Here is a 23,906-nt window from a genome sequence, read left to right on the forward strand (position 1 = left end):
CGGGGGTATTCAGTGCAGGCGGCCAGACCACTTCTCCCTTACCACGCATGCTCTGTGTCCCTGCTTGTGGGGGGAGGGGCAGGGGTGCAGGTCTGGCACTCCGTGTGCTTTGCTGAGGCGGCGACACTCATGTACAGTGGTTGGAGGTGGTCAGTGGTCAGAACTGAACATAGGGTGTCCTCCTCCATCGTTCTTCCATCTGGCCTTTGTTTTGAGCCAGAGTCTCTCGACTGATTCCAGGGCTCAGAGAGCCGCAGTGATGGTCGGGCCTCTGTTCCCCTGCAGGGCTGTGGTTACAGGTGCGCGTAGTCACTCCCAGCTGCTTATGTGGGATCTGGAGGCCTGAACTGTGGTGGTCTTGGGCCCTCGTGCTGGCGTAGGAAGTGCACTTAACCTCTCTGAGCCCTGTTCCTTGTTTGCTTGTTTTCCAGGTAGGGTCTCACTCTGGCCCAGGCTGACCTGGAATTCACTATGTAGTCTCAGGGTGGCCTCGAACTCACAGCGATCCTCCTACCTCTGCCTCCGGAGTGCTGGGGTTAACGGTGGTGCGCCACCACCCCCAGCTTCTGTTCCTAACTTTCTGTTACTAACTTTATGGTAGATCTTGGATTAGTGTTGAGAGACAACTTAATTGCTTGCACATTACACAGACTGCGTAGTTGCATTGGTTTCTGCTTGCTGGGGCTTGGTTCCTCACTGGGAAGCAGCGATGTTAAATGTTGAGACCGAGTGAGACCTCCGTGTATGCCACCCAGCCCATGGCAGCACCCACTAAATACTTCTGTCCCCATCACACTGGAGTCCTCAAAGGCGGGAGCATGTCTTTGTATTCTGCAGAACATGAAATGTTAGTACCTGGCCCACAGTCACTCCACAGCGGTGGGGAGAAGAGCCGTCTGTCCGCTGTGGAGGCCCGGGGGTGGGGGGTGGGGGGGGTGTTGGGGGTGCCTGGCCCCGTGGTCTGCCAAGAGCTGGGACTGTGCTCATGTCCTGAGAATGAGACGACGGTCAACAGGCCCCCTGCACTGTGGATTCCAGCTCCCACACACGGCTCTCATTGCAAAGTTGATGTCAAATAATTCAGCTGACCTTTCAGCATTTGCCTCCTCCTCCCCAGCACATGGGGGGGAGGGGTTGGTCTGGTGAGATCCGGCTTCTGAACAAGCTGGAAGGGGACCAGTATCTTCCAGCCCATTTAACTCCAACGCGGAGCCCTCATTTTCCCCGTGGCTCTGAGGGCTTTGGTTCCTCCCTTCACTCCTCGGAACGTTTGATTCCACTTTTTTTCTGTCTTTCTTTTTTCGTTTTGTTTTCCAAAGTAGGGTCTCACTCTGGCCCAGGCTGACCTGGAATTTGCTATGTAGTCACAGGGTGGCATCAAACTCACGGCGATCCTCCTACCTCTGCCTCCTGAGTGCTAGGATTAAATTCGTGTACCCAGCTTTTTGTTTTTTCGAGGTAGGGTCTCACTCTAGCCCAGGCTGACCTGGAATTCACTATGTAGTTTTTGTGTGGCCTCGAACTCACAGCGATCCTCCCACCAATGCCTCTTGAGTGCTGGGATTAAAAGGCGTGTGCCACCATGCTTGGCTTGATTCCACTTTTTCTGTGCTGCTTATTAGAATGATAGAAGCAGAGAATGGCAGAGCCTTAAGGAACCTTACAGTTAAAGCCTTCGCTACCCTTTTCATTTTATGGCTGAGGCAAACAAGCAGCATTAGGACTCAGTGAATTCCCAGAGCCAGTATTACCATGGCATCTAACTCAATGATCAGATTTGTTCCTGCTTGCTTCCCTACTGGTGTGAGTATTTTTCTATCTAAAATCAGCAAAACAATATGCTAGCCCTTAGATTTTTTTTTTTTTTTTTACTTTAATTGCAGGACATGGTGGCACATGCCTTTAATTCCAGCGCTTGGGAGACAGAGAGAGGAGGATTGCCGTGAGTTTGAGGCCACCCTGAGACTTCATAGTGAATTCAGGTCAGCCTGAGCTAGAGTGAGACCCTACCTTGAAAAAACAAACAAACAAACAAACAAAAAAACTTTTTATTTGACAACTTCCAAATAATATACCATGATCATAATCCCCTCCCATTGCCCTCTTTTTTTAATTTTTTTTTTGTTTATTTTATTTATTTATTTGAGAGCAACAGACAGAGAGAGAGAAAGAGGCAGAGAGAGAAAGAATGGGCACGCCAGGGCTTCCAGCCACTGCAAACGAACTCCAAACACATGCGCCCCCTTGTGCATCTGGCTAACGTGGGTCCTGGGGAATTGAGCCTCAAACCGGGGTCCTTAGGCGTCACAGGCAAGCGCTTAACCGCTAAGCCATCTCTCCAGCCCTCACTGCCCTCTTTTTAACCCCTTCTGAAATCCCCCTCCACTGAATCCTTTCTTCTTTCTAGCCATTTTCTCTTCTATTTTGGTATCATCATTTATTTTCCCTCTATTGTGAAGGTCTTTGTGTAGACAGTGTCAGTTATTGGGAGGTCATGAATATCAAGGCCACTTTATGTCTGGAGAAATTGTAAGCACTCCTCCCCTTCCTTTGGCTCTTACTTTTTCTCTCCTCCTCTTCCTCAGTGGTCTCTGAGCCTTGGAGGGTGTGCTGGGGGTGTCCCTTTAGTGCTGGACACTCCCCTGTCACATCTCGGCACTTTGGTGACTTTTAAGTCCCGCACAACAGACATGCCATCTGAAAAGAGAAGCTTCTCTAACCAAGAGTCAAAGTAAGGATGGAGAGATAGCTAAGCAGTTAAGGCACTTGCCTACAAAGCCTAAGGACAGGTTCGATTCCCCAGTACCACATAAGCCAGATGCACAAGGTGGTGTATGCGCCTGGAGTTCATTTATAGTGGCTGATGCCCTGGCCTGCCCATTCTCTCTTTCTCTCTTTGCCTCTTTCTCTTTCGCTCAAATAAATATAAAGAAGATATTAAAGAAAAGTGAAAGTACTATAAATATATGGGCATAAACATAAGTATTTACTGCAAATAAGCTCCAGATGCATGTGCTAGTTTGTGTCTTTGGCTTTATGTGGGTTCTGGGTAATTAAACCCAGGCCGACAACCTGGGCAAGCAGTGCCTGTAATCGCTAGCCATCTCCCCAGCCCAAACTTAAGTATTTTGAGGGCAGTTTTAGGGGCATAATATATCCATTTAGTCAGACAACAGTGGTAGTTTCCCCTCTAGAGTTTATGGTCTCCCATAGGCTTTTGATTAGGTTTTTAGTTCCAGGAAGGAATTTACTCGCACAGAGCAAGTCTCAAGTCTAGTCAGAGAGCGGTTGGTTCCCATCATTGTACCGTTTGCACATTTGGTCTGGCTGGCCAGCTGTAAAGCTTGCAGAGGTCACTGCTGGTTAAGACCATTGATGACTTTTCTTCCCCAGGAGGCTGCGTAGCTCTTTGCAGTATTCTCACAGCTAGTCAACAGGGTGAGGTCTTCTAGCTCAGCTCCAGCTTGATTTCTCAGTATCCTACAGTCCAAGATGTTAGTCCTTAGAGATTGAGGCAGGAATATTTTGCGTTTGAAGCCAGCCTAGACTACATAGCAAGACTTTGCCCCTGCTCCTCCATAAAGGTATGTTTGTACAAGCTAGGGACAGGCATGATGGCACACACCTTTAATCCCAGCACTGGGGAGGCACAGATAGAAGAATCACCATGAGTTTGAGGCCAGCCTGGGTCTACAGAATGAATTTCAGGTTAGTCTGGGCTAGAGGAAGTGAGACAGGAGACCCTACCTCAAAAATAAACAAAAAAAGGTATAAGCTATAGGATAACACTGTTTTCTGGTTTTTTTTTTTTAGACAGAATGAGAGAGAGAGAATTGGTGTGCCAGGGCCTCAGCCACTGCAATCAAATCCCAGACACTTGCACCACTTAGTGGGCATGTGCAACCTTGCACTTGCCTCACCTTTGTGCGTCTGGCTTACGTGGGATCTGGAGAGTCGAACATGGGTCTTTGGGCTTAGCCAGCGAGCGCCTTACCCACTAAGCCATCTCTCCAGCCCTGTCTTCTATTTGTAAATCTCAGCTTTTCAAGTTACTAACTTGCTTAAGTGAGCTTCAGGCACCTCATCTATAAGAGGAGGATAAGAGTATTATCCCGTAAGCTTGTTAGGAGATAAAACATGATGCTGTGTGTAAAGTGCCCAGCAGGTAATTCACCCATGACAGCTGTCACTTCATATGACGCATGTGTCTCCCTTGTAAGTGCACAATTACTGCAGTACCTTGTTGCTTATCCACTGGCCAGTTAAGGGCACCTGTGAATTACTCCAGGACATTGAAATCAAAGACCATGCCTGTGGAAGAGGGAGCACATCTAGGTTCCTTTTCTTGGCTATAGCTTCTTTGCCTTGAGGACAGAGCCTGTAAGCCAGCTCTACCAGAGCAGTGCATCTCCCAACAATGCCTGGTCAATTCATAGTGCATAACACGGTGGCCTTCCATGAAGCCTGCTAATTTGCCCTGGGGAGAATAGCTATCTTTTGGATTTAATTTTACCTGGGTTCAAACTGGGAAAAGATGTTCAGGGAACATGGAGCAACAGCATGAGTGGTCTTTTTTTTTTTAATTTTTATTAACATTTTCCATGGTTATAAAGTATATCCCATGGTAATTCCCTCCCTCCCCACCCCGACACTTTCCCTGTTTTTTTTTTTTTTTTCCCCGAGGTAGGGTCTCACTCCGGCCCAGGCTGACCTGGAATTCACTATGTAGTCTCAGGGTGGCCTCGAACTCACAGTGATCCTCCTACCTCTGCCTCCCGAGTGCTGGGATTAAAGACGTGCGCCCCCACGCCCGGCTTAAATGAGTGGTCTTTTACAACCTCTTTCACCCACCCCAGTTTGCTTGTAGTTCTGATGAATTTAGAATGTCTGGGTGCAGGCTTGCTGTAAACAGGACCTTCTCTTTGTGCTGGTCAAAGAAATTCATTCTTTCTTCATTTATTTTTTCTTCGAGGTAAGGTCTTGCTCTAGCCTAGGCTGACCTGGAATTCACTATACATAGTATACTCTCAGGGGGGCCTTGAACTCAAGGCGATCCTCCCACCTCTGCCTCCGGAGTGCTGGAATTAAAGGCATGCGCCACCATGCCCGGCAAGAAATTCATTTTTCATGACTCCTTTTCCTGCGCAGCTCTTACCCAGCAGAGCTCTAGTTACAATAAAGGAAATGACATCTTTCTTTCTCCAACACCTTTTTTGAATGGAGAAATTGCTGGGATTTGGCCCATCCTCCACCCTTCCCTCTCCTTATCCTGTCCTATTCTCCATCTATGGCCACTGGGTTCTCAGGTGCCTGGGACAGTAGGAAGCCACTTGAGGCTGGAGCTTGGGGTGGATCACTGGAGGCCAGATGACAAACCTTCTGGAATTAGCTCAGTCTGCTGGTGCAGTTGGGCACTTGGCCAGGGTCCTTCTGATCTGCTGGACACATGGCTGAGCAGCCCTTCTGCTTCCTCTCCCCCTCCTTCCCACCACACATGTGTAAACTGTGAGGGCCATTGGCTTTCCTGTCCTTGAACAATGCCATTGACTGTGGATGTGGAGCCATTGCCTCTGAAGCTCCCGCTCCGTGGGGGCGGTAAAGCGAGCCAGAGCTTGTGGCGTTTGTAACTGATGCTCTGTGTGGAGATTGAACCCAGGGCCTCCAGGGTTAGGCAAGCACACGACCAGGCGACTGCAGACCTTCCTTGTGAAATTTCATTTGAGACAGAACATAGCCCAGGCTGTCCTTCTGCCTCGGCCTTCTAGACTAGCTGGGTTGTATCACAGAATACATATTCTGGATGTTTGTCCTTTCGCTCTCCTCACAAGTGTTTGGGTTTCATTCTATCTAGAATTCACTATGGAGTCTCAGGGTGGCCTCGAACTCACGGAGATCCTCCTACCTCTGCCTCCCGAGTTCTGGGATCAAAGGCGTGCACCACCGCGCCCCGCTCCAGTCTTGACATCCCTGAACACGGGCGATGGTAGTTCACCTCACAGAGGCGCAGTTTCCTCTTATGTAATATGGAGGTCAAAACCTCAGCCTGTTTGCCAGCCACTGCGAGTGTTAGACTACCTTGAAGGGGATTAAAAGCTTCAAAGGCTTGTTGAAGTCTAGCTTCAGCAAAAGCGTCCTAGCTAGGCGTCTGAAAGGCAGCTGGTGGAGCGCGCCTGCCCCCTGCTGGCAAACTGCTAGCGTTGCTGCCACATTCATTGGCCCAAGGCCTTTGATTCTGGCTGTGAGCTGTGTTTGTTTGTCTGGTTTATCTCTAAGGAAACAGCCAGCAAGCAGGTCAGTGAGCCTGGCTGTTGGCTCTGGGGACCCAGGGCTGGAGCCTGCCTGATAGAGAGGAAGGAAGGACAGGCACCTGGGCCTTCCTCTCCCTCACCCTTAGACACTCCAGCTTGGATGCAGAGTGGAACCCCCAGGATGTAGCAACAGCATGTGACCGTCAACATACCTCAATCTTGTCCTCCCTCCCTCCCTCCCTCCCTCCCTCCCTCCCTCCCTTCCTTCCTTCCTTTCTTTCTCTTTCCTTTTCTATGTAAGGTCTCACTCTAGCCCAGGCTGACCTGGAATTCACTATGTAGTCTCAGGGTGGCCTCAAACTCATGGCAATTCCCCTTACTTCTGCTTCCTAGGATTAAAGGCGAGAGCCACTACGCCCAGCTCAGTCTTGTGCTTTTCTTTTAGAAGTGAGCCCCAAGATCCCAGAGAAGTGCTAATAGCATTGTTGTCTGGCAGACGTAGGCTGATGGAGCAGGTGAGGATTGAGACTTAGTAAGCATCGTTTTAACAGCTTCGTGGATTGGATTTAGTTCTCAGTGCAATTTTGTTACTTTCACTTTATATTAACACAAGAAGGCCTAAAAGAAGGTTAGAGGGGATGTCTCAGTGACTAAAGTACTTGCTTGCAAAGCCTGGCAGCCCAGGTTCAATTACCCAGTACCCATGTAAAGCCAGATTACAAAGTGGCACATGCATCTGGAGTTCGTTTGCGGCAGCAAGATCCTTGGCGTGCCCATACCCAACCACCCAACCCCCGTGTGTGTGTGTGTGTGTGTGTGTGTGTGTGTGTGTGTGTGTGTCCCCTCTTAACTAAAGAGAGAGAAAAGAGAGAGGGAGGGAGGGGAGAAGGAGAAGCAGAGGAAGGAAGGACGCACGGACTTGTCCAAGGTCATATAACTGACTTTATGTGTGTATCTGTGCATATTAAACCCAAATCCTCTTTCATGGTAATCACTTGCTCTTCTACCAAGCCACAGTTCCAGTTAACTTTTTTCTGAGACAGGAGCTCATATAACCCAGGCTGGCCTTGAACTCCATCTGAGTATGACCTGAAATTCCTGATCTTCCTGCCGCCGCCGCTGCCTCTTCCTCCTCCTCCAAGTGCTGGGGTTACAGATGAGTCCCGCACTGCTGGCTAACATTTGGACTCGGGTCTCTCTATCCTCTTTCCCTCTTTCTACTGGGCCTTCTAGGAAAGAACCATAAACTTGGAGTCAGTATACCTCATGTTAGATTCTTAGTGAAACCAGGCAAGCTGGACCTGTAACCCTTTGATCTGTAACCCTTTGATCCTCAGTTCTTGCCTGTGAAGTGTGGTGATGGTAATCTGGTTCAGGAAGGGTTACACTGTAATCCCAACATCCCAGAGGAGAAACAAGAGGATTCTGGGTTTGAGGCCAGACTGGGTTACATAGTGAGACCTTTTCTCAAAAAAATTCAAAGGGGGCTGAAGAGATGGTTTAGCAATTAAGACACTGGCCTGCAAAGCCTAAGGACTGGGGTTCAATTCCCCAGTACCCACATAAAGCCAGATGCACAAGGTGATACATGTGTCTGGAGTTTGCATGAGGCCCTGACATGCCCATTTTCTTTCTCTGTCTCTCTTTCTCTTTCTCTGCCGTTTTCTGTCTTTCTCTCTCAAATAAATAAAATATTTTTTTTAAAAAAGTAGCTACCCTTTCACATGCAGTGGTGAGTGACGAGAAACTGCAGCAAACAAGGTTGAAGCATCTGAGGTTGCTTTCTGCCCTCCACATGCTAACCGTGAACACACACATAAGAAATTAAAAGTTGTGAGGATCAGGCTGGAGAGATGGCTTAGCGGTTAAGCGCTTGCCTGTGAAGCCTAAGGACCCCGGTTCGAGGCTCGGTTCCCCAGGTCCCACGTTAGCCAGATGCACAAGTCTGGAGTTCGTTTGCAGAGGCTGGAAGCCCTGGCGCGCCCATTCTCTCTCTCTCCCTCTATCTGTCTTTCTCTCTGTGTCTGTCACTCTCAAATAAATAAATTAAAAAAAAAAAAAAAAGTTTTAAAAAAAAGTTGTGAGGATCCAGGAGGTCACGGATCTGAAAACACTCTCAAGGGGTGAGGAGATGGCTCAGTTGGTAAAGTACCTGCCTTGGGCCCTGTGAGAACCTGAATTCAGTCCTCAGCGCCCACATAAGTGTCAGGTGTGGTGGCACACGCCGATAATCCCAGCACTGGATAGGTAGAGGCAGGCAGATTCTTGGAGCTTGCTGGCAGAATTTAGACCTAACCAGTGAGGCCCAGACCAACAAGAGCCCCTGTTTCCAAAAACACAGGTGGGTGGCATGCCTGAGGTTGATGCCTGAGGTCCTCTGGCCTCCACATGCACATCCACACGTACAACCACGCGTACACACAGACAGCACACACGTAGGCATGTGCCAAAACAACCCTCTGAAATACTAACATGGCAGAAAGTGGCTTTCAGGTGAGCGGCGCTCCACGGCAGCACCCCGCCTCTTGCATTTAGTGTCCCTGCATCACTCCAAGCGTCCCCTGCTATGTTCAGGGCTCTGAAATGCAGCACCGTTGGACATACAGTGACGACACACTGGCCTGGCTCCCTAAGTGACTCGCTCAGAAAACTAGAAACAAGCAGGAGTTTGACACCTGCCTATCCTCGTGGTAGGCTTTGGCCAGATTTCCATCCATGCTGTCTCCCTTGAAATGTTTCCTCGGAAATCTTGCAGCAGACGGCCTCTCTTCCGTTTGTCCACCCATCCCTCGTCAGTGTTCATCTCAGATGGCCTCCCAAACTGCCTATAGGCACAGATTGAGCATTCCTAATCCAAAATATTCCACAATCAAGCTGGGAGTGGTGGCGCATGCCTTGAATCCCAACACTCAGGAGGTAGAGGTAAGAGGATCACTGTGAGTTTGAGGCCAGTCTGAGACTACATAGTTAATTCCAGGTCAGCCTGGACCAGAGTGAGAGCCTACCGTGAAAAACCAAAAAAAAAAAAAAAAAAAAACAATTCAGAATACTCCTGTTGCAATCAGGTTTGCATTGCAGGTAGAAATCACCCAACCAAGAGCAGCTTGTGGGAAAGAGGTTTGTTGTTGCTTACAGGCCCAAGGTGAAGCTCCACGATGGCAGGGGAACTGATAGCATGAGCAGAGGGTGGACATCACCCCTGGCCAACATCTGGTGGACAATAGCAACAGGAGAGTGTGCCAAACACTGGCAAAGCGACACTGGCTATGACACCCACAAGCCCACCCCCAACAATACACCGCCTCCAGAAGGCACCAGTTCCCCCATCTCCATCAGCTGGGAACCTAGCATTCAGAACACCTAAGTTTATGGGGGACACCAGAATCAAACCACCGCAATTCCAAAATCAAACTTTGTGAGTGCCATCCTGGTGCCATAAAGGGAAAATTGCATACCTGACCTCATGACAGGCACAGTAAAAATATTGCATAGAACTACCTTTAGGCTAAGTGTATAAGGTTGTTATGAAGCATAAATGAACTTCTAGTTTAGACTGTATAAACTGGGCATGGTGACACACGCCTTTAATCCCAGTACTCGCGAGGCAGAGGTAGGAAGATCACTTTAAGTTTGAGGCCAGGCTAGACTACAGAGTGAATTCCAGGTCAGCCTGGGCTACAGTGAGACCCTACTGTGAAAATAATAATAATAATAATAATAATAATAATAATAATAGACTTGACTCATATCTTCAAAATTATGTAAACTGAAAAAATCCCAAGCACTCTGGACTCGAGCGTTTCAGTTTAGTTACTCAACCAGCAGCGGTCGAGAACAGTGATGAGGTAGGATTGGTGCCCCAGACCTGTAATTCTGGTTTTTTGGAAGGCTGAAGCAGGAAAACCACAAGTTCAAGCCCTGTTTGGGCAACAGAGAAAAATGAGTTTGGCGTCAGGCTGTTTGGACTGGTAGCCCAACTGTCCTTGCTAGCCACCCATCCTGGAGCCAGCCGCTTAACCTCCTCTGTCCCCGTGTCTTCACTTACGAAAGGGGATCCCCAGCCCAGACCATACAGCTTACCTTTGTTCAGGTATTCACAGCTCTTATCACAGCTTATGGCCTGGTTAGAACTCAGTAGGTGTTAATGTTTGTTTGGAGTATCTGTCACTCTCTTTTTTTTTTTTTTTAACTTTTTTATTTATTTGAGAGCAACAGACACAGACAGAAAGACAGATAGAGGGAGAGGGAGAGAATGGGCGAGCCAGGGCTTCCAGCCTCTGCAAACGAACTCCAGACGCGTGCGCCCCCTTGTGCATCTGGCTAACGTGGGACCTGGGGAACCGAGCCTCGAACTGGGGTCCTTAGGCTTCACAGGCAAGCGCTTAACCGCTAAGCCATCTCTCCAGCCCTGTTTTTTTTTTGTTTTTTTTTTTGGTGTGTTTAAGGTAGTGTCTCACTCTAGCCCAGGCTGACCTGGAATTGAGGGTGGCCTCAAACTCTCGGCGATCCTCCTACCTCTGCTTCCCAAGTGCTGGGATTAAAGGCGTGCGCCACCACGCCCGGCGCATCTTTGTCATTTTTGACATAGTCTCTTCCCTGTGCTTTCGTGACATTCCACACGCTCTGGCCTGTGCCTCCTCCCCCTCCCCACAGCCTTCTGGTAATTCCAGTTTTCTGCTTCTCCTGGGTTCAACTATGAAATTCCTCCAGATGCTGTTTGCTCCCAGAGAGTCTGATGCACACCTCTGACTTCCACCGTCCTCCACACACTGGTGACCGCAATCACTACCTCCTGCTCCAGCCCTTCCATTACTGTTCTTGCTGTGTTTTGAGTTGGAGTCTCCCTACATTGCCCAGGCTGTTCCCATACGCCTCAGCTTCCTAAGGAGTTGGGACTACAGGAATGCCCCACCACACTCCGCTGCGTTGTGTCCATTCCAGTGTCTTCTAGGCACCTTAGACTAGCTGGTGCTCACTGCTCACCCTCTGGAACCTAACCTTAACCTTTTTTTTTTTTTTTTTTCGAGGTAGGGTCTCGCTCTAGCCCAGGCTGACCTGCAGTTTTTTTATGGAGTCTCAAGGTGGCCTCGAACTCACGGTGATCCTCCTACCTCTGCCTCCCGAGTGCTGGGATTAAAGGCGTGCGCCACCACGCCCGGGTAACCTTTTGAATTACACCATCTGCCCTCTAAGTCAACAAGGATGGTATGGGGAGTCCTTGATACCTCTTCCCTTATCCCTCACAGCCCGGTCTGTCAGCGCTAGCCCTGGCTCACGTGTGCTCAGTTTCTCACTCCCTGCCTGTGCCATGTCTCTGAGACTACATAGTTAAGAGAGAAAGGCAATGGAGGAAGAGTGAGTTCAGCTATTCTAGCCCAGACTACGCATTGCTCTGAAATGTGAAAAATCTCAGTTCTCTCGTCTCACTGTGCAGGCGAGTGGCCTGTCTCCAGTGTCTCCTTTCCTGCAGTCACTCTGCACCTGTTTTCTCTAGAGCTTCTAGAATGAGCGATTTTCCTTCTTTTTTTTTTTTTTTTCTTTAGGTAGGGTCTTGTTACAGCCCAGTCTGACCTGGAATCCACTGAGAAGTCCCAGGCTAGCCTTGACCTCACAGCGTTCCTCCTACCTCTGCCTCCCAGGTGCTGGGATTAGAGGTCTGTGCCTCCACACCTGGCAGCGAGAGAGAAAGAATGGGGGCATGCACCACCTTGTGCATGTGGCTTTACGTGGGTACTGGGAAATCAAACTTGTCATTAAGGGTTTGCAGGCAAGTACCTTAACCGCTGAGCCATCTCTCCAGCCCAAATAAGTGATCCTTTAAAAAAAATCAGCGGACTTCTTTTTAAATATTGTAATATTTATTTATTAGAAAGAGAGAGGGGCTGGAGAGATAGCTCAGCAGTTAAGGCACTTGCCTGCAAAGCCTAAAGACCCAGGCTTGATTCCCCAGAACCCACACAAGCCAGATGCACAAAGGGATCTGTAGGTCTGGAGTTGGTTTACAGTGGCTGAAGGCCCTGTTGTGCCCATTCTCTCTCTCTCTCCCCCTCTCACTTCCTCTTTTTCTCTCTCTCAGATAGATTTAAAAAAGAGAGAGTATGGACACACCAGGGTCTCTTGCTGCTGCAAAACAACTCCAGGTGCATGCACCACTTCATGCATCTGGCTTTAGTGGGTGCTGGGGAATCGAATCTGAGCCAGCAGGCTTTGCAAGCAGGCGCCTTTAACTGCAGATCAATTGCCCCAGCCCCAGAGACTGTCGTTTTAGTCTCACATGTATTCACACAATCCTCTTCTTCATGATAGCTTGCGACATCTGACAGTTAGTCCGTAAGCACATGTGGAGGGGACCATCGGAGTTCCCCCGCCTTTGTGTTACACTGACACATCACTGGCGGAGGAAGCACAATTGTTGAATGAGTTGCTAGAAGTGGCCAAGAGACGTGATGTAAGTGGGGCTTTTTTGTCCTTTCGCTTTCCTGCCTCCTTCCCTTCCCAGCTACCTTGGCCACAGTTCCTGTAAGTGGCAAAGAGGAATTGGTTCCAGACCCTGGGTTGTTTTGGGGAAGTTGCCTGCTAGTGGAGAGGTGGGAAGACAAGCCTTTTGTCTTCTGCCTTCCGAGGGATCATCCCACAGTGAGCAGAAGCTGGAGAGGGCTGGCTCGGGCTCCCCTCCAACAGTGGGCTCTGAGCTGTACTACTTTGTAAATCCAGTCCACACCAAGCCCTGGGTACCTGCGACCTCGGGAGAGAAAGGCAATGGAGGAAGAGTGAGTTCAGCTATTCTAGCCCAGACTGTGCATTGCTCTGAAATTTGAAAAATCTCAGTTCCAATGGTAAGTTTTTTTGTTGTTCATTTCTGCAGTTTTCCCCTTGGGCTAGAGATGTCTGCAGATGTATGTGGTGGAGTGTGTGCCTAGCCAGCACAAGGCCCAGGTACAACCCCACGAAAGTAACATTGACTAAAGCTGCGCATTAAATGCAGAATGGAGGGCTGAAGAGAGGCTTAGCAGTTAAAGCACTTGCCTGCAAAGCTTAAGGACCTGGGTTCGAAACCCCGGTCGGTACCCACGTAAAACCAGATGCACAAGGTGGCACATGCATCTGGAGTTGTTTGCAGTGGCTGGAGGCCCTGACACACTCTGTCTGTTTCTTCCTCTCTCTCTCTCTCTTTCACAAATAAATAAAATATAAATGCAGAATGGGAAAAAATGAAATACGTCCACTGTAGCTGCTTATGGTGAAGAGATGAATGAATAGGTTGGCAGTAGTCAACATGATAATGAAGCTTGTCTTCTGTTAGTTAAATTGATAAAACCAATATATAATGAGAGCAGTATCATGTAGTAAAGACCGCACACTAAAACCAAATTGCGCCAGGTGTGGTGGCTCACAGCCTTTAATCCCAGCATTGGGGAGATTGAAGTAGGAGGGTCTCCATGAGTTCAAGGGCAGCCTGTGGCTACAGAGTGAGATCCAGGTCAGCCTGAGCTAGTGTGAGAACCTGCTTCAGAAAAATTAAAATTAAAAAGTCAATAAATAAGCCAGGCGTGGCGGCGTACACCTTTAACCCCAGCGCTCGGGAGGCAGAGGTAGGAGGATCGCCATGAGTTCGAGGCCAGCCTGAGACTCCATAGTGAATTCCAGGTCAGCCTGGGTTAGAGCGAGACTCTACCTTGAAAAACCAAACTTTAAAAAAAAAAAGTAAATAAATGTAACTCAGTTGCTTGGGTTCAAGCACTGGTTATCGTTTTATGGGCTGCGAGCACCTTGGACAAGTTATTGGTCCTTTCTGCTCTTCCTTGTCTCCCTTGTGCGTATTCCTCTTTCTCGCTTGGCTTCGGTTGTCAGTCCGTCTGCAGATGAAGACACTTACCTCGAAGTGTTGTGGGGAGGGTGACAGCAGAGCGGTCGTGAACAGGGTCCCACCGAAGTGAGCCTTCATGAGGATTAGCCATTTGTTTTTAGCTACTGAAGAGCCAGGTGCCTCCCTTGACTGAATAACTGTGAACTGGTGATTGTTTCACATATTTAAAGAAGTAATCCACCCCCTCCTCCCCGCATGGCACCGCAGCGGGAGGGAAAAGAAGCGATTTCTTATTTATTTGAGAGAGGGGGAGTATGGACACACCACGACTTCCTGTCGCCGCAGACATACTCCAGACACGTGCACCACTTTGGGCATCCATTTTGCATGGGCACTAGGGAATCAAACTTTGCCCGTCAGGCTTTGCAAGCAAGCACCTTTAACCACTGAACCATATCTCTAGTTGCAATTCCGAATTTTTTTTTAATATATTTATTTATTTGAGAGAGAGAGAGAATGGGCACACCAAGGCCTCCAGCCACTGTAAACGAACTCCAGATACGTGCATCTGGCTTAATGTGGGTCCTGGAGAATTCAACCAGGATCCTTTGGCTTTGCAGGTAAATGCCTTAAACCATTAAGCCATCTCTCCAGCCCCCAGAGTTGTTTTTTTTTTAAATTATTTATTTTCATGTGAGGTAGGGCATTTCAAGGTCTCTTGCCACTGCAAATGAATGCCAGACAATTGTGTCATTTTGCATCTGTCTTTTTTACATGGGTGCTGGGGAATTGAACTCAGGCTGACATGCATTGCAAGTAAATGTTTTTAACTGCTGAGCCATCTCCTAAACCCCCAAAAGGTTCAGGAATGTATCTAAGCCTATACGGTGCTTGTCTAGTATCTACAAAGCCCTGGGTTCCCTATATTCAGCTGGAAGAGCAAAAGTTCAAGGTTATCCTCTGCTACATAGTGTCTTGAGGCCAACCTGGGCTACATGAGACCCTTTCTCAATTTGAACAAATAGTGTCCAGCAGTGAAACAGCAAAGGAGAAGTCTGTGAGGCAAAATGAGCATTGTGTCCACATAAAGGTGTTGACTCTGAGGACTGGGGAGGTGGCTTAGTCAGTCAGTGCTGGCCACCCAAACGTGCGGACCGGAGTGCAGATTCCCAGCACCCACGTAATGCTGAGTGGGCAGGGACAGGGTCCTAAGGGCAGCCTTGGAGAAGCCTGAGTGGTCAGCCAACCAACTTGCCTCTGGTGACCCCATTGTGTCTTTCCTCACCAACCTATTGAGTAAAGAATTGTTTGCTCCCCCTAATACTTTTCCTTGCTTGTTTGTTTTTTTAGGTAGGGTCTCACTCTTGCCCAGGCTGACCTGGAATTCACTATGTAGTCTTAGGGTGACCTCAAACTCGTGGCGATCTTCCTACCTATGCCTCCCGAGTGCTGGGATTAAAGGCATGTGCCACCACACCCAGCTGCTAATATTTTTTTTTAAATATATATATATAAATTCACTATGTAGTCTTAGGGTGACCTCAAACTCGTGGCGATCTTCCTACCTATGCCTCCCGAGTGCTGGGATTAAAGGCATGTGCCACCACACCCAACTGCTAATATTTTTTTTTAAATATATATATATATATATATATATATATATATATATATATATATATATATATATATATATATATTTCTTTTTATTTATTTATTTGAGAGAGAGAGAGAGAGGCAGATAGAGAGAGAATGGGCACAGCAGGACCTCCAGCTGCTGCAAACGAACTCTAGACACATGCGCCACTTTGTGCATCTTGCTAATATTGGTCCCAGGAAATCAAACCTGAGTCCTTTGGCTTTGCAGGCAAGCTTCTTAACCACTAAGCCATCTCTCAACCCTCACCTTAATACTTTTATCAAAAAGCATGAAGCCCAGAGAGGCTTAATAACTTGCCTAAGATCACACAGCAAGTCTACTATTAGCCAGGGCAAGTTCTCAGATCTTCTCTGCATACAAGGGCTCTGCAGGCATTATTATTATTATTTTATTTTTATTTTAGGTTTTTTGAGGTAGGGTCTCACTCTGGTCCAGGCTGACCTGGAATTAACTATGTAGTCTCAGGGTGGCCTCGAACTCTCGGCGATCCTCCTACCTCTGCCTCCCGAGTGCTGGGATTAAAGGCGTGCGCCGCCACAACCCAGCCTTCAGGCATTATTTTGTTGAGGGGTCCAAAGGATTTTGTTTTTGTCACTGCAGTCAAGAGAATGTGCATGTGTATGAATACAGCATTTAACGCTGGATTTCAAACACTGCAGTGGAATTTTTTGTTTGTTTATCTGTTTGTTTGTGGTGCTGGGAATCCACTGGAGGCCTCGTGAATGCTAGGCAAGTGTTCTACCACTGAGCCGCATCCCCGGCCCCCTCTTCCACAATAGTAGTCTCACAAAGCAACAGTGGTAGACCCCATTCGTTCCAGTTGTTAAAGTTACCGAGTCCATAGTGCTGTGGTCTTAGGATGAAGGAGGAGTCTGCTGTGAGTGAACACGGGTTGGCCAGCAAGCTTCATGTGAATACACGTGGGCTGGCTGTAGATTTAAGGCATGCGTGCCCATTCGGGGAGCTAACCTGGCAACTGAAAACCAGCATTTTCTTTGGTATTTCTGACTTAGTGTTCTGCTCATTGGGAGCCTCTGCTAGCTTAAGTGCTTTTGCTAACCCTCCACGGCCGAGAGTATCTCTAACTTGGCAGGCCTGGTCTTTGATGGTTGGGGTCTGCTCTTGCTCACCATCCCAGACCCCTCCCTGAGCTCTGCCTGCGCATGGCCTGCATAGCAGCTTACGAGTATGCTCAATGTCACATGAGCCTACCAGGTTCTTTGATGCCTCAGTGCATTTGCACATGCTGTTCCTTTGAGCTGGAAGCTTCTTGTCTCCCTGGCCATCAGCCTGTTCTGGTCAGCTGATGCATCCTGGCGTTGGCCTTCACCCTCCCCACCAATCAGAGGAGACTTTTCCACCCTCCTCGTTACCTTCCTCATACTGGAGTTATAGCCCCATGGGTGTTTGTTTACACTCTTACAGTATGAAGTTCCCCGAGGGTGGAGCCGTATCTAATTCATCTTTGTATCCCACAGCTTAGCAGCCTGCCTAGAATCTGGCCTGCTCCAGAGTTTTTGCTGGGTGAATAATGCATTTGTCAAATGGTGTTTTAGTTCAACAAAGCCTTTCCAATGTGCACCCTCACCAGCCTTTGCTCTGCAGTATTCCCCCAGGCAAGAACTTTTCTTTTCCTTTTTTTTTCCCCCCACTATAGCCCAGGCTGACCTGGAATTAACTATGTAGTCTCAGGGTGGCCAAACTCCTACCTCTGTCTCCAGAGTGCTGGGATTAAAGGTCACCAAGTCTGGCAAGAGCTTTTAGGTAACAGAATAAGAGCTCAGTCTAAATGTCATCTTTGCGATAAACCGCCAAAGCCAAGGGTCTCCGGAGACAGCATGCCTTCTGCTGCTGTGGCTGCCCACTCTGCTGTTTTGCCTCATTTCTTCTTCTTCCCCCAAAGGCTAAAACTGCTTCTTCCCTCCTTTCACCACACTCCTCAGCATTGCCAAGAAAGAATCCCCGAGCACGCAGTGCCAGGCTTGAGTTAAGCTGGGGGGGGCGGGGGCTGCCTTCCTCCGGGTCCCAGCCGTGTTCTGACTGCACCTTCCCGACTGTTCTTGGAAGTACCTGGGGTCCGGTCAGAGCTTGCTCCGTTCCACATCCTCAGCAGCACCGACTCCCGGAGAAGCCACAACTGTAAAGTGAGCCAGCGTGTATTTGTTGTGAGCTTGCTTTAGTTCCAGGGCAAGCTGCGGGGGAAGGGGGTGCTGGGAACGGAACCCAAGGCCTCATGCATGCTACCCAAGGACTCACAACCGCAGAGGTAGCTTTTGCACAGAATGACCCATCCTCCAAGTGACCGTTTCTACTACGCCGTTACTATGGAAAGAGTCAGCTCCCATGGGATTACAAATGAGTAGGAATGATTTTTTTTTTCTAATTTTAGAGTGATAGAAAGAAGCAGGGGGAGGGGGGGAAATGGGTGTACTAGAGCCTCCAGTCACTGTAAACAAACTCCAGATGCGTGCGCCCCCTTGTGCATCTGGCTAAGGTGGGTCCTGGGGAATCGAGCCTCGAACCAGGGTCCTTGGGCTTCACAGGCAAGCGCTTAACCACTAAGCCATCTCTCCAGCCCACCAGGCATGGATTACTAAGCAACCTTCAGAAGAAGATGAACAGCCCACCCATGCGTCCTCACCCGAAACAACAGCCTGCTTCAGGGCAAGTATGGCCTCAGGCTGAAAGCAAGCAGGAGCTGAGATTGCAGAGTTACTCCACATTGTGACCACAGCAACCCTATTCATATCGGAGTCCCGGCACCAAGAAAGGAATAAAAAGGAAAAGAAAGTGGAAAAGTACCTAGGAAAGAGTAAACAGTAATTTTTTGATTTTTAGCATGCATAAGACTTATTTAAATGAAGGTTATTTACCCTAGCCTCAGAGAATGAGGCTGGGCGGAGCTCAGGGTCCTTTGTTTTCAAGAAAGTACCAGAGGAGTCCAGTATAGCTGTTTCTTCAGCCACACTTTGAAAAACACTACCATCAATCAAATAGCAAGTATAAGATAGTTATCTGAAGCCACTTTACTGTGTTGCACTTGGAATCTAAATGCTTGGGTTAAATTCCAGTTTCCCCAATTCCCAAATGTATGACTTTGAACAATAACCTTCTCTGTTGTTGAAAACCCTTCATTCCATCATCTGTGAGGAGGAGACGCCAACCCCATCCATGAGAGCATGTGTGAGCAAGCCCGCCTCTGTGCCTGCTTCGTGGAATCAGCTGTGTGTTTTCTAGAGTGAAAGCTAAGTGTCCACCACTTTGGAACATCCTCCTTTTTTAGAGAAAGAAATGAAGGCTTGGCATGGTAGCACACACTTTTATTCTCAGCACTGGGGAGGCAGAGGTTGTAGGATCACTATGAGTTTGAGGCTAGCCAAGATTACATTATGAATTCCAGGTCATCCTGGGCGATAGCCAGGCCCTACCTCAACCCCTCTCTGCCCCTACCACAAAAAAAAAAAGGGTTCTAGCTGTTACTCAGGCTGGCCTTGAACTCTTGGACTAACATGCCACTGCACCTGGTCAAGACATCATATTAATCAGGTTTCGTGAAAGAAAGAATAAAAACTGGCATCTAGATAGAGCCTTATTTAGACCAATCCCTTGTTTTACTGCTCACAAACTTGACAATAGGAATGGTGAATGGAGGCTCAAAGTGTGTATTAGTACCCAGTCACGTGATCTGCACCCAGATTTGTTTGCTTGTTTCAAGGTAGGGTTTCACTCTAGCTCAGGCTGATCTAGAATTCACTATGTAGTCTCAGGATGGCCTCAAACTCACAGCGATCCTCCCACCTCTGCCTCCCGAGTGCTGGGATTAAAGGCATGCGCCACCACGCCTGGCTTGTGCCCAGACTGTTACATACTGAAAAAATGGGGGTTATCTTGGCACAGTGATGGAGCTACTGTTGTTCACTTTAGTGAACTGTGGAGAATGGGGGTGATAGCCCAAAGTAGAATGATTGCGCCCTCCATCTCCATCGAACACAGAGTCTGTTATGAAATTAACTTGGAGATGGCTAACTGGCCCACTTCTCAGAACAGTTCCTGGAAAAAATAAACTTATGATCCTTTTACTTGATTCCACAAAAATTCTGGGCAGATGATGGATAAGGTGGCCCAGAAGCACTTGGAAAAGGAGCTGATCACTGGGGCTCTGCAGGAAGGAAGCAGAAATTCACTGACTTGCTGATTTTCCCAGCATTCAGTATCTGCTTTCATGATATCCTAACAGTAAGGACGTGGGCATGGAGGTGAGGAACTAGCTCAGTTGGCAAAGTGTTTGCTTTGCAAGCATGAGAACCTGAGTTCAAACCCCAGTACCCACATAAGAAAGCTAAAGAGGGCTGGAGAGGTGGCTTAGTGGTTAAGCCACTTGTCTGCAAAGTCAAAGGACCCAGGTTCAATTCCCCAGTACCCACATAAGCCAATGCACAAGGTGGCATATATAGAGAGTTTGTTTGCAGTGGCTGGAGGCCCTGGCATGCCCATATTCATTCTCTGGCTCCCTCCCCCTCTCTCTCTCTCTCTCTCTCTCTCTCTCTCTCTCTCTCTCATAAGTAAATTAATTGGGGCTGGAGGGATAGCTTAGTGGTTAAGGCGCTTGCTTGTAAAGCCAAAGCACCCAGGTTTGATTTCCCAGGACCCACATAAGCCAGATGCACAAGGTGGCGGTGCATGCATCTGAAGTTCATTTGCAGTGGCTGGAGGCCCTGGCATGCCCATTCTCTCTATCTGTCTCAAATAAATAAACAAAAATATTTTTAAAGAATAAAATAAATGCTGGGCGTGGTGGTGCACACCTTTAATCCCAGCACTCGGGAGGCAGAGGTAGGAGGACTGCCGTGAATTCGAGGCCACCTTGAGACTCCATAGTGAATTCCAGGTCAGCCCGGGCTAAAGTGAGACCCTACCTCGAAAAACCAAAAATAAATAAATAAAACTAAGTAAATAAAAAAGAAAACTGGAAAGGTGGAGACAGGAAGATCTCTGGAGCTTGCTGGCCAGATGGTTTGGCCTAATTAGCTCCATAATAATGAGAGAGCCTGTCTCAAAAAGAGGTGTGCAGCATTCCTGAGGATAGCAGCCAAGACAGTCCTCTGACTTTCACGTACACAAACATACGTGTCATTCAGAGAGGGGAGAATGTGGGCCAAAAACCTAGAAAAGCTGCATGCTAGAGGCAGGATCCCCGAAGGCCTTGCTAGGGCTCATGTTGAAGAAAGGCTTTAGATTTAAGACCAGTAAAGTGCAAACTGGGCCCTTCGTGCCCTGCTGTGCTATATTTATCCCTCAAGAGGTGGTGAGGGACTAAACTACACATTAAAAGGCTTTTGTAAGTCGGACGTGATGGCGCATGCCTTTAATCCCAGCACTCAGGAGGCAGAGGTAGGAGAATCACTGTGAGTTCAAGACCACCCTGAGACTACATGGTGAATTCCAGGTCAACCTGGGCTACAGCAAGACACTACCTTAGAGGGTGAGGGGGGAGCTTTGTGGGGCTGGAGAGATGGCTTAGCAGTTAATCACTTGCCTGTGAAGCCTAAGACCCCGGTTCAAGGCTCAGTTCCCCAGACCCACGTAATCCAGATGTACAAGGTGGCGGTGCATGTGTCTGGAGTTCGTTTGCAGTGGCTGGAGGCCCGGATGCACCCATTCTGTCTGTCTGTCTGTCTGTCTCTCTCTTTCTCTGTGCCTCTTTCTTTCTGTCTGTCACTCTCAAATAAACAAATAAATAAATAAAAATAAAGTCTTTGTAAGCTAAAAAGACTTCCTAAACATTAGCTACCATAACTCTTCTAGGAATATGGTCAGTCATACCGAGGGTCTGGAATCATGTTTATATACTTACCTAGCTAGGCCTGGGCTGGGCCTCAGGAGTACCCAGCACCCGTCCTCACGTGGTTTGTTCTGGCAGTGGGCAGATGTCATGGAACCTTTCCTGTGTGGCTTGTGGTCATGTCAAGGGAACCCATCCTAGAGGAGAACGGATGAGAAAACCAACCTAGATGATGGAGGAGGGGGAAAAAGAAAACGAGGCGTGGAAAGAGGAGGGGGGACAGGAGAAGGTAATGGGAAGATCATGATCCAGTTCATGTATTACAATTCTCAATGTAAAAAGGACAGCTGGGGCTGAAGAGATGGCTTAGCGGTTAAGGTGTTTGCCTACAAAGCCAAAGGATCCCGGTTCAACTCTCCAGGACCCACGTAAGCCGAGGGCACAAGCATCTGGAGTTTGTTTGCTGTTGCTGGAGGTCCTGGCGTGCTCTCTCTCTCCCCCTCTCTCTTATAAATAAATAAAATATTTAATAAAATAAAAAGGCCGGACATGGTGGCACACACCTTCGGGAGGCAGAGGTAGGAGGATCGCTGTGAATTCGAGGCCATCCTGAGACTCCATAGTGAATTCCAGGTCAGCCTGGGCTAGTGTGAGACCCTGCCTCGAAAAAACCAAATAAATAAAATGAAAAGGACAGCTTTCAGTTGGAAACATAAGAAGCGGAAAGGTTTGGGGTGCAGTGGGGAGAGCCTTCTGTGGTCTGGGCAGGATGTGGCCAAAGCAGCACCTCCGGTGGCATAATTGAAGTGACAGCCTCAGAGGTGAGCGCAGTGTGTCTGTCCAGCTTTGTCGTGGGACAAGAGCATCGGGGCTGACTCGGTTTTGTTGGTTGTGCGTGTGTGCAGACGCGTGGGGACGGGTGTGCACGCGCGGTCCGCGTTCTCCACACTTAGTCTTCTCAGACAGGATCGCTAGCTGAACCCAGAGCTCACCGATTTGTCTAGACTAGCTGGCCAGCGGTTTCCTATCTCTTGCCTCCTCCGTGCTGGAATTACAAACACACGCTACCATGGCCAGCACTTCGCCTGGGCGCTGAGGATCTGAACTCAGGTCCCTGTGCATGCACAGCAAGCCCTTGACACACGGAGCATCTCCCCAGCCTCGGGACTTCCCTTACGAAGAAACTGTGCGCTGTTCGCAAATGGTAGCAAATGCATGCTTCCTCATCGCCGCGTCTCGCCTCACCACTCCAAAGAGGAAGCTAATAACCATGTGGTGGAGTCTTCCAGGTGGTCTCTAAGTACTATATGCACGTGGAAACTGGAAAGGGATTTGGGTGAAGGGAGGAGCAGAGGCAAGAAAGATGGTCAGTCAAGAGAAGAGCTGCACTCAGCAGTAAGGATCCGGAGGCAAGTCCCGGCCAGATGTGGTGGTGCATGCCTATAATCCCAGCTACTCGGGAGACTGAGGCAGGAGAATTGAAAGTTTAAGGCTTGTCTGGTTTATACACTGAGAGCCTTTCTCAGCATTTAAAAAAAAAAAAAAAAGCCAGGCATGGTGGCACACCCCTTTAATTCTGGCACTCGGGAGGCAGAGGTAGGAGGATCACCCAGAGTTCGAGGCCACCCTGAGACTACATAGTGAATTCCAGGTCAGCCTGGGCTAGAGTAGGACTCTACCTCAGGGGAAAAAAAAAAAAGTACAAAGCAGCTCAGTGGTTTCCTGGCATGGACAAGAAGAGGTCCTAGGTTCCCTCTCAAAACCCTAACCCTAACCCCACCCCCCCAAAAAAAATCTACACTGGTCAGTGCCCAAAACTCCCTTCCCTAGTTGGAGTCCTCCTGACCAATAGAGGGCCTCACACAACAAACACAGGTCCCTGGGCTTTTGGGGTTATTTGACCAGAGCCTATTTCCATGGAAAGGGTGGAATGATTCATTCATTCACACTTCTGTTCTCCATCCTGCCTCAGACACCCCAGCTGAGCCCCAGCCTCGGCTGGTTCTGAAGAGTCACTCAAGGCAGGTCAACAGGTTTCCAACTTGTGGGTATGTGCAGATTGGCACCCGAGCGGAACTGCCAATCCAAGGACCCCTGCCCGCTGCTGTGCTTCCAGTCCTGAGGGCCGGAGGGGGAAGCACGCGAATCCTCCCTGCGACCTCTCCCCTCTCGGTGCTGGGTGCTTTGGACCCCTTGAAGTTGGCCCTAAGGAACAACAGAACGCACTTGAGTCTGAACAGCCAGCAGCTCATCACATCCGTTGATCAATCCATCAAAGGCCCCTCCAGAGAGCCGGATTTATGGGTGTCAAGTGGATTCCACCTGGGGAGCCCGGCTGCTGCCTTTCCAGGAGGAGGCACTTTTTAATGGCACCGAGAAATCTTCTCTTACTAGCAGTCTTGCTTCCCCATG

General features: G+C 48.7%; 1 protein-coding gene across 2 annotated transcripts in view; it reads left to right on the forward strand.

Moving 5' to 3' along the window:
• The window catches only part of Limk2 (LIM domain kinase 2), an 85,871-nt gene that overhangs the window by 22,492 nt on the left and 39,473 nt on the right, over positions 1-23,906 (forward strand). The window lies entirely within an intron of this gene.

Source organism: Jaculus jaculus, chromosome 13 (genome assembly GCF_020740685.1).
Source record: "Jaculus jaculus isolate mJacJac1 chromosome 13, mJacJac1.mat.Y.cur, whole genome shotgun sequence".
NCBI lineage: Eukaryota > Metazoa > Chordata > Mammalia > Rodentia > Dipodidae > Jaculus > Jaculus jaculus.